The sequence below is a fragment of the Lathyrus oleraceus genome, chromosome 4 (assembly GCF_024323335.1).
Source record: "Lathyrus oleraceus cultivar Zhongwan6 chromosome 4, CAAS_Psat_ZW6_1.0, whole genome shotgun sequence".
Classification (NCBI taxonomy): Eukaryota; Viridiplantae; Streptophyta; class Magnoliopsida; order Fabales; family Fabaceae; genus Lathyrus; species Lathyrus oleraceus.
The window spans coordinates 125,962,661-125,980,398 of record NC_066582.1 but is presented as its reverse complement, the minus strand read 5'-3'; positions in this window follow the sequence as shown (position 1 = coordinate 125,980,398).

Sequence of the window (17,738 nt, the reverse complement as noted above, 5' to 3'; positions counted from 1 at the left end):
ATAACATCGAAATTTTAGACGGAGTATGCCCCAACTGTTCTACCACATCAAAATCACTCTTGCGGATGATTTTCAGCATTTCTTCCATTTCTTGTTTGGCAACATCTTCGGTAGTAACTTCGACCGGTGTCTCTGGCTGAGAAGGGTTGACCGGTTCCTTTCCTCGGGTTTCAGGGGCGGGAGGTGAGATTTCTGGAGAGAAAATCCTTCCACTTCGAGTAATTTTACTAGTCCCAACAATGTCATTAGGATTAGCAGAACTATCAACTTGCTTTATGCCGTGGATGTAAACATCACCTCCATAATTCCACGGAATAGCTTTGCTTGAGGAATACGGTACTGGGCCAGGTGCAGTAATGATTAGGGGAGCTACCTTGGGCTCAGCAGTAATCCTCACAGGCACTCTAGTAGCGGTAATCTTCACTGGAACTTTGGACCTAGCAATCACAGATATTTCTTCAATAGGGTTTTCCACCTTAGCAATCTTTTCGAAGAGAATTGTACGATCGTCCATCAGCCGTTGAATACCATTTCTAAACTTCAAGCAATCATTGGGTCGGAGTATACAAAGATCGCAATTTTCAGCACAACCTGGAAATAAACCAGCTTGCAACAAATTCTTCTTGATGGTCAGGAGAGGAGATGCTAAGTCAGCTATATTAGAGATGTGAGAACCGTCATCCATAGCATTAACAGTCTTGTCATGGTTAGACAGAGGAGCATTGATGACATTAGGAGTCTCCGAAGGATCAAAATCAATCTCTCCAGCATCGATCATATCCTGAATCTTATTCTTCAATAACCAGCAATCGTTTGTATCATGCCGGGGGCTATCGGAGTGATATGCACACTTGGCATTTGGATTATAACGAGGAGAAGTAGTGTTGGGATTTGTAGGAGGATCTCTGAGGGTAATCAAATTTGCTTTTAGCATACCCTGTAGTGCCTGTGCTAAAGTCATGTTGATCTTGGTAAACTGCCTTCTTGGCCTGTCTTGTCTGTGTTGGAAGTTTTGAGATGGCGGTGCTGCAATCGTAACTGCTCCAATGGTATGGTCACGATTTTTCTTGCTACGACCCCTTTGACCGTACACAGCATTTGATTCGTTCCTCCCCTGATAGGACCTTTTGGTGCTTGCAGAGGCAGTCGCCTGTATCTTTCCACTTCGAATGCCGCTTTCAACACGTTCACCTGTCAATATAAGTTCAGTGAAACCCGATGAAGAACTACCCAGTAGATGACTGTAGAATGGGCCAGTCAGTGTACTCATGAACATGTCCACTAATTCTCGATCAGTCATAGGGGGTTTGACTCTGCCAGCCAAATCCCTCCATTTTGAGCATATTCTTTGAAGCCTTCTTTAGATCCCATAGTCATATTCTTCAACTGTAGCCGAGTAGGCGCTAGTTCAGAATTATACTGGTAGTGCTTGTAGAAAGTTGTTGCTAAATCAGTCCAGGTGCGGATGTTAGAACTCTCGAGCTGATAGTACCATTCCAACTGTGTGCCATCCAGACTCTCTTGGAAGAAATGGATCCATAGCTTCCTATCAGTGGTATACGGCTGAATCTTCCTCACATAAGCTCTCAGATGCATCTGAGGACAAGACGCACCATCGTACTTAGTGAAAGTGGGGATCTTGAATTTGCGAGGAATGGCCACATCGGAGACCAGACCCAAGCTTTCGAAATCCAGACCAGGCGCCTTCTGACCCTCCATAGCTAGCATACGTTCTTCCAGCAACTTGTACTTGCCATCCCTCGGAGAGTACTGTTCATTCTCATAATCTTCATCGTCGTCCTCAGGGTCGAGGAGATCAACATTCTCCTCTTCTGAATCATTCTCTGTCTCCTCTTCTTGATCCTTCGGAATCCTAATCTTGACTCCTGCGGCCTGTCCTTTAAGCCTTCTTCCCGGGTTAATGTAACTCACAGCTTTCTTGTCTTTCTTCTTCTCGAGCAAAAGAGCCTTCAGTTCCTCCTGCCCCTTGGATAAGCTCAAGATCATCTCCTGGAATTGAGCATTCTGAGCCTGGAGATCCTTGACAGTTTGTTCGAGGGCCATTTTTCTGTTTAGAAGGGTGACCGTGAGAACATTGATCTTTTAGAATACCTGTTATGCAATGTTATGTTATGCTATGCAATATATGAAATGTTTTCAAGGACTTTTGGAATTTAACTTTGCGTAAACCACCGAGAAAGGAATTTTTATTAATAATTTTCTTAATCAACGTTTATTACAACAAAAATAAAAAATACAATGAAAGCTCAAGTCTCCCAGGGACGACTTCTTTTTGGACGAAGATATGCATTGAGTCTTCGTTCCTCATTAAGCTGGCTGGTAAGTTCTAACACTTTCTTTCTTTCAGCACAGAACTGGGCTTCAAAAGTATCCCTTTCCTCTCTCAACTGGATCCAGGATCTCTTCAACTCTTCACCATCGGTAGGCATATCTGGATAAGGAATGATCTGAGGAGTACCTCCTTCAACTCCTGGTTCAACAATCAATGGTCCAACTGCAAGATATGGCATGACAAGTTCACGAGCTCTTGCACGTACCCATCTGAGATAAGATTCCATAGGAATAGAGTTTTTCTGTCCTAAAATACTTCTTTTCACCATGCCCCAAGCTCGTACAAACCTTTGACGGAGACCTTGAGAGTCGTTGTCATAGTCAAACACAGTGCCTTGAATAATTACTTCATGTGGCCCATCTCTTCGAGCATAACCAAACTGACGTAGGGCTAAAGCAGGATTATAAGTAATACCTCCTCTTATCCCCAGGAGTGGTACGTTAGGGAACTCTCCACAACGGTCAATGATGATAACGTTTTCTTTGGGTCGGGGACACCAATGGATGTCTGAATGGGAGAGCGACATTATCCTTTGAGACCATTTCAAATTCTGCTCGTTCTTCAAGACTGATTGAGGAAGGTGCGAAATAAACCACCTAGATAATAAAGATACGCAGCACATGAGAGTCCCTTGCCTCTTCATAGTACGAGTGTGAAGGGAATGCAAAATGTCTCCAAGCAAGGTAGGCACAGGGTTATGAGTGAGAAATATCTTAATAGCATTCATGTCTATGAATTGGTCTGGATTAGGAAATAACACCAAACCATAGATTAGTAATGCTAGGACATCTTCGAAAGCATGGACATCCATAACTTTTAAGAATTCTCGGGCCTTATTTATCAGAAATTTGGCAAGTAAACCCTTAACTCCACTTCTTGTTACCCAATTAGTTTCAATGTCGGACTTTGTCATGTGTAAAGCCGCGGAAACTTCTTCAGACTTCGGAATCTTTTCTAAGCCACTGAAAGGTATTTGATCAAGTATAGGTATCCCAAGCAGCCTGGAGAATTCTTCTAATGTGGGTACCAACTGATAATCTGGGAAGGTGAAGCAATGATGTTTAGGATCGAAGAACTGGAATAGAACTCTCATCATATCTTCTTCGAAACCAGTGGTAACCAAATTGAGAAGAGAACCATGTTTCTTGATGAACTGAGCCTGATCGGGAAGTTCTGACACTAAATCCTTGAGTTGAGGAGAGGTCGCTACGAAATTGATCCGGATAGTCTTCCTGGAAGCCATAGCCCTGTAACAGAGCAAAGTTAAATCCCTAAGTCCTTGAAATGGTTAGTACAATGCCATGATGTTATGATGTTATGATGTTTAAGTAAATACCAAGCACAAACAAGTCACACAATAATCATTCCTAAGTTTTAAGGCTTGCATGAGTTCCATAGGTAAGTACCCTCCCCACTGAAGTTTGGTTGATTCAACCTGTCCTAGAATAGTAACCGGGTTCTAAAAGGATCTCCAATCATTGACTTTCCTTTAAGTCCACTTCAGTGCAACACCAAGTGGTTGGCCAAAGCTTCCCTAAAGGCCAATCTCGAGGAGTGTAGTATCGAGTCTCAACCAACCCCAGTCGAAACCGAAGTCAGTTATCTCACTACTTTCTAATGGCCAAGATGAGTCAATTAGGGTTCTAAAGGTCTGGTTAATGCTTTGATGACACCACGTAGACGCCAAATTTTTCCTCAAGTAAACATGAGGAACATCAGGACATCCAAAGTGTCACGTTAACCGTAGCCATCATTTTAACCATTCCAGTATACGCCGGATAGTCGCGATGATCTCTTGCCACTTACCTAAGGTACACTAGATCCGGGTGTAGGATCTTTCACTCAAGCACAACATACCCAAGCAACCCCTTAAAATTAAATCAGACAATTCAAATAACGATCTTGTTTTTTTTTTTTTAAGGTAACCTCTCTTTTTATGCATCCCCAGCAGAGTCGCCAGTTCTGTCATACGGTGAACTGGACTTTTGTGTTTTGCTTTGAATCGCAATGTCGCGGATAGCAAGAGTCGCCACCGACTTTTCTTTTATCCAATAAGGAAAGGCGGAAAAGAACAGGAAAGACCTTAATTAGATTTTGGGTTCGGGAGGTACATTATACAAAAGGAAGGTGTTAACACCCTTTGTAAGACCCCAATTTTGGCCCTAAGATCCCTCATGGCATCATACCATATCATACCATTGCCTCAAGGATCATTGTGCACCTTTGCTTCCCTCCTAGTGGGTGGGTTATTTTGTGAGTGTGATTCTTGATCACCAAGCATGTATTGTATTTGTATATCATTTCTTTTCATTTGTTTACTAACCAAAAGTACAAAAATATTGTCATCTAATCATGTTACTTGCAGATGAAGCAAACTAGGTCAGACCAGTCAAAATCAGTCATTGTGCAATGGATGGTGGCCATTCTTGAAGAATTTGGGCACCATGATCAATCATCAAGAGTTCATATAAGTTGTGATATCATTTTGAATCAAGATCTCAAGTGAAAGAGGCTTGGAATTCATCAGAACATGGCTCAGTCAACCAAAACCCTAGCAAAGTCAATTGTGGTCAACTGTGCATTTAATCAAGGATTTGAAAGTGTGAGATGGTTAGAAAGGCCTCATTCATGTCCATACACGTCTCATTTGACATTTCAAAGATCATCATTGAAGAATTTGAAGTCAGACAAAAAGTTTCCAAAAATAGAAATGACCTGTAATTTCCACCTGCCCAAAATGAAAAGTTCTTCTCTTCAAAATTGCATGTCCAAGAAGGTTTCAAATGAAATTTTGTCCAACACGAAAGTTGAAGATATTGCTCTCACCTTTCCAAAAAGTCCAAGAACACTCATTTCCCATGTGTGGTTGGCAAGTTATGATCAAATCATTTTCAGAAAAAGTTGAAATTCAAAGTGCCATAACTTTTGAATGGAAAGGCCAATTTGGGTGATTCTTTTTTGAGCAAACCACATTTGACATGAACTATCACAATGCATCATTACATTTCATCAAAAATCATCACATAAAAAGGTCATTTTTCAAGTGAACCATTTAAAATTTGGTGGGAAAAATAGCCAATTTGAAAAGTACATGCATTTTTCATGCCAAATCAATTCTGATGGTTTCTAAACATGATTTATGACTTGCTTCAACTAGAGTTTTACTGTTCCATTGGCTACAAGTGAAAGAGGGCATTTTGGCCAAATGACATAACATGTGCAATTTTGCTAATCCATTCCAATTGTGCTAATCATGGTTTAACAGGTGATTAACAAGGACTATATAGTCCTAATCATAACAGAAACTTGGGATCAACAATCACAATTTCAGATCAAAATCACAAATTCTTGAAATTCTCTCAAATCCTCTCAAACTTCTTGAACTTTTTTCATCAAATTTCACTATTGTTTTGCATTGTTCTCGCTTGAATATTCATCTGCAGGTGGAATTGCACATCTGTTTGAAGCTAACAGTGGAAGATCTTGGCAAAATCGCAGCTGTGAAACATCTTGCTCATCCATGGCATCTTGAGGTTTCTCCATCATCAAGCATTTCTGAGCTAAACTACCACTTGCATTCATCTTCTACAACACCATAGGCCTTCTGTTTTGGCAATTGGAGGCTTGAAAAGCACAAGAACACGAACTGGACATTCATAAGGTGAGATTTCAAAACCTTTGATTCTTGAAATTAACATGTGGCTTAGGTAGATCGTGGAACATAGGTTACACTGCAGCTTAGATCATGAATTTTCATTAAGTATTGATGAAGTTATGTAGATCTGAACATTTGGATGTGAAACTTAATTTGACCGATCCGTGAAGCATGATTAGAATTAGGTTAATTGCTTGTTGGATTAGTGATCTACATGATGTGATGATTCGAATGGTATATCGCTTGCATGTTTCTGTGATGATTTCTTCATGAGCACGATGAATGAGCAAGAACACGATGAACACTTTGAATTTCATTTCCAGAAGTGTCTTAGATCCATTTGCCCGCGAATTGCTTTCAAATTCCTGTTTCCCGCGTCCCTTGGCCAGTTGAGCGCTGCCACCTCACTAAATGAAACGCAGCGTTTCATTTAGTGAGCGTCGGAATTACAAGTTTGCCACTCAGTCCAATAAATTCATTTTAATTCTTAAATGTTTATTTCATTTTAGCAATCAAACTTCAAAAATTCATAAATAATTCTTGGATGATCCAAATTATGTGGGGATTTTTGCATCCATCTCCATTTTTCCTCTAGTTTTTTATGAGCATGATAACACAAGTTGTGCATGGATGGTTTTTATTTTGGTCTAATGTCTTTGATCATGGATGGTTTTTATTGAGCTGTTTTAGTATTGGTTTGATTGTGATCATTCTGTTTGCTCTAATGTGATTCCAAAGTGCATAGTTTGACATGTTTTGTATATGAAATGGATTTGGTGCATAGTTTTGATGTGAGACCAATTGGATTCTATTCTTGTTTGATTAATCTTGGTTTTGATCAATTTTTACTTGCTGTTTTGAATTTTTCACATCCTTTTGACCCTAGGCTTGTCCTAGTGGTCTTGTTTCTCATGTTTGAGTTTGCTTTTCAGGTTAAGAAGCAAATGCTTTAAGGAGATTAATGCAAGTTGATTGAGTTTGGTTTATGTGCTTGTTATGAACTAACTTGTTTTATTTTGTAGGATGCTTAGCTCACTTGCTTTGAGCTTTGTGCTTTGCACATGTGATTGATTGTGTTGTCTGTTGGCTCTTATGCTGTTTGTTTTGACTTAGTGATTGGTTTACTGATTATATTTGATTGATTTCAGGTGCCATAGTTGCTAATAGTTCTTTGAGAACTTGCATTGCTTTGCTTGATAGCATTTGCATTAAGGTAGAATCTCTTGTCTCCATGTAGTCTGGAAGACTTGGCTTGTTACCTAGCCAGGCACCTGTCTGAAGTCCTCCTTAAGAGGCAATTTTTGTGCTTGTTTATTTTTGTCCCCAAGCAGGAAAAGTCCTCATTTGAGGCAATTGGTAGATAAAAGAGATATGTAGCCTATCTCCTACTATTCTGTGAGTCACTCACCTTGCTCACACTACTTGTGTTGATGCATAGTGAGTAAAAGCCCAAGATCTATCGAGTCCTTAACCTGTGGAGAGAGTTCCATCTTTCTGAACTCCCACACCTTCTGATATTCAATACTCTCTCTGACCAGAGATAAGAGTGATGAGGCACACCCCTCATATCCTTTCATCTGCTTCACCTTGGCTCTCAATGTCAAGGTTAAGAGCACCATTTACCCCATTCCAGTTGACTTTAAAGTCTAACCTTTGTTTGAGCCTAATTGCTTGGTTATAGTGTGTGCTACTTGAACTTGTTTGATTGATTGTTTGATTCATTTGAACATGATTGCTTATTTGCCATTGTGCATTCATCATCATTGATTGTTCATTCTTGTATGATCATTATTGCATATCCTTGGGATCCATGTTTGTTTGCCCATTGAGGACAATTGTAAGTCCATGTTAATTGGCTTTTGTTCCCATGATATGGAAGGGATAGAGTGTAAGACCATTTCATTGGTCACTCATATCCTCTTTGCTCTTTGCTTGATGCATCTTGTTTGTTGTATGAGAGGATTCAATAGTAAGTCCATGTGATTTGACATTTGTATTCCTATGACCATACTGTGGAGATTAGAGTAAGCCCAGATAGATTGGCATCTGATATCCATGTTGTTGTTTTTTTGTTTTGTTGTATGGGAGGATTCAATTGTAAGCCCATGTTGTTGGCATTTGTATTCCTATGATCATCTTAAGGAGATTGGAGTAAGACCATTTATTGGCATCCGGTATCCATTCTCTTGTTTGTTTTGCTTTAGGAGATTAGAGTAAGACCATTTATTGGCATCTGATATCCAAGTTTGTTTTAGGAGATTGGTGTAAATCCATTTATTGGTATCCGGTATCCGACTTTGTTGGTGAGATTGGTGTAAGTCCATTGAGTGGCATCCGGTATCATTTTGTTTGCTTATTTGTTATTGCTTGTGGCTTATTCCTAAGGACACTTGAATCATCTTCTATATGATCTCAAGAGGTGAACCCTTCTAAGAAGTTTTACACTCCATTAACCATTCATCCCTTTTGTCCTAAACCTTTTCACATCTTGTTTTAAAACTTGAAATAAATGTTGTGCAAACATCTTCATGCCTTTTCAAATCAGAAACCTGGACCTTAAGTCCTTGATTTTCAAACTCCACTTTTGTTAATACTTCTTTTGAATTGATCTTAATCATACGTTGACCACACTTTGTATATACTCATAATCAATTAACTTCACCCATTCAATTGTTTTATGGCTTTGTCCATGCTTGTTAAGTTTTCATACATTAGCCATAGGTTTGATTTATCCTAGTTGGTTGATGTCAATCTCGCCTAGTTGTCCTTAGTTGATTGAATTGTAAGTCTTCCTTGCTTATTATAGGGTTAACCCCTCACTAGCAAGTTGAAGCTTTTCTCACATGGTGGACTTGTTGTTTCATAAGGTTGAGTTTTCTCCCGTGGATAACGTAAGACCTTAAGGCTTGTGTTTAAAATTGAATTCACTAATTTTTGGAAATCTTTTAGCCGAACTACGGCGTTTTGATCCTTTACCTTTTCATGGAAAGGTACGTAGGCAACGGGTTCATCCGTTCAAACACAAAAATAATAAATTGTACATTCTTCTTCTCATCATCCCATTCATGTTTGCACAACAAATATTTCAAAACAAATAACAATTTTCATTTCAACAAGTGTGAAAAGGGCTCGCTAGGAGTACCTAGGACGTTTTGGGTGCCTAACACCTTCCCATTGCGTAATTTACCCCTTACCCCGATCTTTGATCTTTTCATTAGTTTTCTATGTGTAAAACTTCTTAGGCTTTTGTTCGCTTTTTAGCCAGTCCTTAGGATAAATAAAAGTGCGGTGGCGACTCTATCTTTGTATGCTTTGCTTATGATTTAATCAATAGATCATATAGTGACGAATACACCGCTACAGAAAAGTGACGACTCTGCTGGGGAATAACAACAATCCTTGGTGGTATTGCCTACTTTTCACCCTTGTTGTATGATATTTGTTTATTTGTTATTTGACATATTTGTGTACAATTTGGGATAACTGTATTGATTGTAATGTCTGAATTGCTTGATATACAAATGCTGTTTGCTTTGGTGATCTCTGTGAGATGAGTTCTATACCCGAACTCGAGTGCACTCTAGGATAGGAGAATGGCATAGTCTTGTTGACTGGTGTGGAGTATTCCTTAGCCAGTTGACTTGCGAGTCCATTCACTTGGTGGAGGTCATGTTGGATTAATAATGTCACACAAGTTATTTGTGGTTAGGCATTATTCTTTCAATCATGTGCCGCAGAAGCCAAGGACCTTAGTTTACCAAACCCATCTTGGCCTATTTTTAGGACGTAGTGCGGAGGTCGTTCAGATGTAAGTTCTGATGCGATTGTTACGCGATACTACACTCATAAGAGTTTCTCTTGAGAATATTTTTGGAATACGAGTATTCGTTCCTCCGACAATATCCGAAAGATGGAACGATGATTATGGGAACCTCTGATAGAACATGTCTGGCAGGTTTAAACCCTAGTACACTCCCTTTGGGTGGTTCTTAACCGAGACTCCATGCTCGTGACTCTCAGCAAACCCGTGATTCATGGTTGAGTCGTTCAGACAACCTTAATATCAATGGAACCTGGGTGTTGATCAGGTGAAAACCTAAATCCACCAAAACGGATGGTTGATATTAAGGATGTCAGAACCGGTTCACGTACCGTTAATATCAATGGAACTTGGGTGTCGATAAGGTGAAAACCTAAATCCACCAAAATGGATGATTGATATTAGGGATACAATGAGCTTTCCCATGACCTTTGTTTGGTGTGACTTGCTTGATCCTTGAGTGTGATTGTTGCATTCATGCATTCATACATTCATCTGCATTTCATGTCATCAGAGAAAAGAGAAAATTTTCAAGGAACTAAAAAGGGTTTATTTGCAAAATTTTCAGACATGGAAAGACCGAAAAGGCATACAAAGAAGTACAGTTTCCGACAGCCTGATGTAAAAGAGTTAAGGAATCTAACATCCTATGTATTAGATCCCTTGGGTTTCAAGGCTCGTTATGGGAAGCTTCTGCCTCTGCTCACTACTCAGGTTGATGAGGGTTTGATGAGTACTCTAGCACAGTTTTATGATCCTCTGTACCACTGCTTCTCTTTTCCGGATTTCCAGTTGTTGCCAACCTTGGAGGAGTATTCTTACCTCATTGGGATCCCGATTCTGGATCAAGTGCCGTTCAGTGGCCTAGAGAGTATTCCATCTGCTCGAGAGATTACAAGTTTATTGCACATAGATGAAGATCTGATCAGAGCTAATCTGACTACCAAAGGTGGAATTCAGGGTTTTCCTTCCGAGTTCCTCATCGCTCAAGCTACTTTCTATGGGAAGGCCAGGAGTGAGGATGCCTTTGAGGCTTTGTTTGTGTTACTCATCTATGGACTAGTGTTGTTTCCCTACTTCGACAAGTTTGTGGACATGAATGCTATTAGGATCTTCTCAGTTCTTAATCCTGTTCCGACTTTGTTGGGTGATGCCTATGTCTCTTTGCACTCGAGGAATGCAAAGGGTGGTGGAGTTATTGTCTGCTGTCTACCTCTGCTGTACAAGTGGTTTATTTCGCACTTGCCGCAGACAGTTGCTTTTAAGGAGAACAAGGGATGTCTACGGTGGTCCCAGAGACTTATGTCTCTCACTAATGACGATATCTCTTGGTATGATCGCGTGTATGATACCGTCCAGATCATTGATTATTGTGGTGAATTCCCGAATGTGCCTCTTCTTGGTACATGTGGAGGGATCAGCTACAACCCTATTCTTGCACGTCGTCAGCTTGGGTTCCCCCTAAAGGATAAACCTCATAACATTCTGTTAGAAGGTGTGTTCTTTCAGGAGGGTAAAGATCCCCAAGGCCTGAAAGCCAGATTTGTCCGTGCTTGGCGCAGTATTCATAAGAAGAGTAGGAATGAGTTGGGTCCAAAGAATTGCATTGCTTTGGAGCCATACACTTCTTGGGTCAGACAGAGAGTTGCCGTGTACTTGATGCCATATGATTATCCGAGACCTACACCTTTGGATGTGGCTGGGCCTTCAACCCTCCCTATCCAACGTGTAGAGGAGTTGAGAGAAGAAGACCTTTCGCGTGCTTGGATCCGTGAAAGAGAAGAATTACTGCAGCAGATTAAGGAGAAGGACGCTCTGATTGAGTTCCTCGAGCATCAAGTGATCGACGATCCGAACGACACTTGGACTTCTCTGCTTCCTCAGTCTTCCAAGTTCTGGAAGAGGAAGTATGATCGACTTGCAAAGGAGAAAGCAGATATGGAAGCAGCCTATGAGAGAGTGATCAAGAAGCTGTGTACTTCTCGTCTTCCAGCATCCCGAGCTTCTAGGGATCCATAGGATGTTATTTTCCCTTTCTCTTTGTAATGATCGAAAACGCTGTACTTCTTTGTTGAGTATAATGAATGAGATATTTTCCATTGAAATTAAAAAGCTTTGAATGATCAAAATATTGCAAATAATACCCTAAGGGTTCCTTGAAAATAAACAAAGCATATGGACAAGCATTTCATGCATCATGTTGCATAAGCAGGTACCCTTGTTTCTGGTCTTCTTGTCCTAACTCTGTGTTCTTCATTTATTTTGAAGACAAGCTGACTCACCGGTATTATACTCGAGCCAATTCTGCAAGAGTAATGGATCAGCTAGAACAAGAGAACAGAGAACTGAAAGAAGAGGTCGCCAGACTTGGCGCTTTGATGGAGCAACTCCTTGCTGCTCAGAATCACCCTGCTCAACCGCCTGCAACTCCCGTCCAGAGGACTGTGATCTCAGAGGTTGCCGCTTCTACTGTGCCTGCTGCCAGTGCTCATTATATGCCCAATGCTATGCCATCCGGGTTCCCGTGGGGTATGCCTCCAAGTTTCATGCCTGATATCCCTGCTCCAACTTTTGCTCACATGCCGGCATCTAGCCTGGTCCCTGTTGCTGCTCCTCCTGTCGTGCATACCATGCCAAGGGTAGACGACACCATCTATCATTCCGAGCCGTATGAGGGCCCGGATGTTAATGAAAAGATGGACGCCATGAATGACCAATTCCTTGAGCTGAGGAAGGAATTGAAGACTCTTCGGGGTAAAGATTTGTTCGGCAAGTCTGCTGCCGAGTTGTGCCTTGTTCCCGGTGTGAAGATACCGATCAAATTCAAAGTGCCTGACTTTGAAAAATACAAAGGGAACACCTGCCCTCTTGCTCACCTGGTCATGTACGCCAGGAAGATGTCTACCCAAACTGATAATGATCAGCTGTTGATTCATTATTTTCAAGATAGCTTGTCTGGTGCTGCGCTCCGATGGTATATGAGCTTGGATAGTGCTAATATCAGATCCTTCAACGACCTTGGCGAAGCCTTCGTCAAGCAGTACAAATATAACGTTGATATGGCGCCTGACCGAGATCAACTCAGGTCCATGTCGCAGAAGGACAAAGAGACTTTCAAGGAGTACGCCCAGAGGTGGCGGGAGCTGGCTGCTCAGATTACTCCACCGTTGGAGGAGAAAGAGATGGCTAAGATCTTCTTGAAGACTCTTAGCTCTTTTTATTATGAGCAGATGGTCGCTAGTGCTCCCTCTGATTTCACTGAGATGGTGAATATGGGGATGCGGTTGGAAGAGGGTGTCCGTGAAGGACATTTGGCAAAAGATGAAGGCTCTTCTAGCAAGCGGTATGGAGCATTTGCTAAGAAGAAGGATGGAGAAGCACATGTTGTGCAGTCCCATACTAAATCAAGGAAACCTCCTATTCAGAGGAAACCCGCACGTCGTGCCGGTCATCAGCACCAGGTGGCTCATATAGCACCTGTATTCAGAGATAATCAGCAGGCTCAGCAACAGCAATATCAACAGCCTCAGTATCAGCAACAGCAACGTCCACAGCAACAGGCTTACCAGCCTCGTGGAAGCACAACCAATCAAGCCAACTTGAGTTATGATAGGAAGAAGATCAGCTTCGATCCGATTCCGATGTCATATGCCGAGCTATATCCTTCCTTATTGGAAAGGAAATTGGTTTCTCCCAGGGATCCTCCTGCCATTCCTGCAAATCCACAATGGTGGTATAAGCCAGACCAGCATTGTGTGTATCACTCCGGTGCTCCGGGCCATAATATTGAAAATTGTTATCCACTTAAGACTAAGGTTCAAGACCTTATGAGATGTGGAATCTTGAGCTTTGAAGATTCAGGCCCAAATGTCACCAAGAACCCATTGCCTGCGCATGGGAAATCTGTGAATATGGTCCAGGGATGCCCTGTGAAATATAAGGTCAAATATGTTAGCCATATTCGACAGTCGTTGGTGGAATTACATCGGTTGATGTGTTAGTACAGCTACATGGAGCATGACCACGACAAGTGCCGCATCTGTTCGGTAAATCGCCTGGGTTGCAATCAGGTCCGCCGCGAATTGCAAGAGTTATTAGACGAAGGAACCATTGAGATTCTGCAGAATCGCAATGTTGATGAAGACGAACCGGAAGTGAATGTTATATCCCCCGTGTTCAAGTTACCTGAGCCTGTTGTTATTCGCTATGATAGCAGCAAGCCGAAGGCTTCTCCCTTCTTGGTGATCAAACCTGCAGGCCCCGTGCCTTATTCTTCTGACCAAGCTGTGCCGTTCAGATATAACCCAGTTGCTGTGCAAGATGGGGTCGAAGTGCCTTTGCCTTCAACTGCGGTAACCAACATCGCTGATGTCAGCGGGTTGACCCGGAGTGGTCGTGTATTCTCTGCGCCTCCTAAAGCTCCTGTTGCTTCTGAATCTGCTGAGCGTCCGGTTGGGATCGCTGTTAATATTCAGAATCCGGCACTTGATGTTGCCAGACCCTCCTCTGTACAAAAGACTCCCACTTCTTTTGTTGGCCCGAGTGGCATTATGAATAAAGAATCTGATGAGATGCTGAGGCTCATCAAGAAGAGTGAGTACAACGTTGTAGACCAGCTTCTACAAACGCCATCCAAAATCTCCATATTATCCTTGCTGTTGCATTCAGAACCCCATAGGGAGGCTCTGCAGAAAGTATTGGATCTGGCGTATGTTGATCATGACGTCACCATTGAACAGTTTGACAGTATAGTTGCAAACATCACTGCTTGCAACACTTTGAGTTTTAGTGACGCTGATCTCCCGGAGGAGGGGAGAGACCACAACATGGCTCTACATATCTCTATGAATTGTAAATCTGATGCTATGTCCAACGTGTTGGTGGACACTGGATCATCTCTTAATGTATTGCCAAAATCCACACTCTCCAGATTGTCATATCAAGGTCCTCCTATGAGGCAGAGTGGGGTTGTTGTGAAAGCTTTTGATGGGTCGCGCAAGACCGTGATTGGGGAAGTTGATCTCCCAATCAAAATCGGACCAAGTGATTTCCAGGTTACCTTTCAGGTAATAGATATCCACCCATCATATAGTTGTCTCCTTGGCAGACCATGGATTCACGAGGCTGGCGCCGTGACATCCACCCTACACCAGAAGTTGAAATTTGTTAAAACTAAGAAACTGGTTGTGGTAGGGGGAGAAAAGGCTCTCCTAGTTAGCCACTTGTCTTCTTTCTCATACATTGACGCTGAGGATGAAGTTGGAACTCCTTTCCAAGCTTTATCTATTGATGAACCGATTGAGAAGAAGTCTCCATCATTTTCTTCCTACCGTGATGCAAAGCTGGCCATTGAATGCGGTGCAGTTGCTGGTTTAGGGAAGGTGATCGAGCTGGAAGACAATAGATCCCGGGCTGGCATTGGCTACTGTTCTGGGGCATATAATGAGCAAGGTTTGTTCACGAGTGGAGGATTCATCCATGATGATCAGCCTGAAGAGGAAGCTGCTGCTATCTTGGAAGAGGATGCAGAGGATGTGAACAACTTCGTTATTCCTGGTGGTGTCTGCCACAATTGGGTCGCTGTAGATGTTCCTACGGTCATCCATATATCATAGTAATTGTTCACTTTGTTTAAAACCCTTCTCCCATGCCAAAAGGAGAAGTGATGACATTGTTGGCAAAGCATATATACAATGATGTTTTCATTCAATTAATGCATTGTTAAACATTTGTTTTTCCATTTGTTTTCACTTTTTGCTTTTTCATGAAATCAGTGATCACAAAAAACCCATAAAAACAGGAATAAAAGCAATCCTTTTTCATCTGCATAATGGTTTGCTTGTTTATATTCCAAAGTTTTTCATTAACCCAAATCATTATGCAGGTTGATCTTAAAACCCATTGAACATAATGATCCAACGCCATCTCCCAACTTTGAATCCCCTGTATTCGAGGCAGAAGAAGATGATGTTGAAGAGATTCCTGACGAGATTTCCCGTCTCCTTGAGCACGAGAAGAAGATCATTCAGCCGCACCTTGAAGATCTGGAAACAGTCAACTTAGGGTCTGAGGATTATGTTCGGATGGTGAAGATTGGGGCACTTCTTGAAGAGTTTGTCAAGAGAGATTTGATCAGTTTGCTACGAGAATATTCTGATATCTTTGCTTGGTCATATGAAGACATGCCGGATTTAGATACAGATATTGTGCAACATTTCCTGCCTTTGAAGCCTGAGTGTGCGCCTGTAAAGCAGAAGCTCAGAAGAACTCATCCAGATATGGCAGTGAAGATCAAAGAGGAAGTTCAGAAGCAAATTGATGCGGGGTTTCTGGTGACTTCTACATATCCTCAGTGGGTGGCCAATATTGTGCATGTTCCTAAGAAGGACGGAAAAGTCCGTATGTGTGTTGATTACAGAGATTTGAATAAAGCTAGTCCGAAAGATGATTTTCCTCTACCACACATTGATATGTTGGTAGACAATACAACTAAATTCAAAGTCTTTTCCTTTATGGACGGATTTTCCGGTTATAATCAAATCAAGATTGCACCAGAGGATATGGAGAAGACAACATTCATCACACCTTGGGGAACATTCTGTTACCGAGTGATGCCCTTCGGTTTGAAGAACGCCGGAGCCACGAATCAACGAGCTATGACTACCTTGTTTCATGATATGATGCACAAGGAGATAGAAGTCTATGTTGATGATATGATTGCTAAGTCCCGAACGGAAGTTGAGCATATTGAGCATTTGTTGAAGCTTTTTCAGCGTCTGAGGAAGTTTAGACTTCGCCTGAATCCAAACAAATGTACATTCGGAGTCCGTTCCGGAAAGTTGTTGGGTTTTGTGGTAAGCGAAAGGGGTATTGAGGTTGATCCTGCAAAGGTCAAAGCAATACAAGAGATGCCTGCACCCAAAACTGAGAAGCAAGTCCGAGGTTTTCTTGGCCGCTTGAACTATATTTCCAGATTTATATCCCACATGACTGCCACATGTGCGTCGATATTCAAGCTCCTCCGGAAAGATCAGTCTCATGATTGGACCGAGGATTGCCAGAAAGCTTTTGACAGTATCAAAAAGTATCTGTCTGAACCTCCAATCTTGTCTCTGCCTGTGGAAGGAAGACCTCTGATTATGTATTTGACAGTTCTTGAAGACTCGATGGGTTGTGTACTCGGTCAACAAGATGAATCAGGGAAGAAAGAATCCGCTATATACTACCTCAGTAAGAAGTTTACTGATTGTGAGTCTCGGTACTCTATGCTTGAGAAGACGTGTTGTGCTTTGGCTTGGGCTGCTAAGCGTTTGCGCCAGTATATGATAAATCATACCACTTGGTTGATATCCAGAATGGATCCAATCAAGTATATCTTCGAGAAGCCTGCTTTAACTGGGAGGATTGCCCGTTGGCAGATGTTGTTGTCTGAGTATGATATCGAGTATCGAGCTCAGAAAGCTATCAAGGGTAGTATCCTGGCTGACCATTTAGCGCACCAGCCGATCGAAGATCATCAGGCAGTTCAGTATGACTTCCCTGACGAGGAAATTCTGTATTTGAAAATGAAAGATTGTGATGAGCCTACACTTGATGAAGGGCCAGAACCTGGTTCCAGATGGACGATGGTGTTTGATGGCGCTGTTAATCAGTATGGAAATGGAATTGGGGCAGTGATTGTTACTCCTCAGGGTACCCATATTCCGTTTACAGCAAGGCTAACTTTCAAATGCACGAATAATATGGCAGAGTATGAAGCATGTATTATGGGACTTGAAGAATGTATTGATTTGAGAATCAAGCATCTTGATGTATATGGTGATTCGGCCCTAGTTGTCAATCAGATCAAAGGTGAATGGGAGACGAATCAACCTGGTCTCATTCCGTACAGAGATTATGCAAGAAGGATT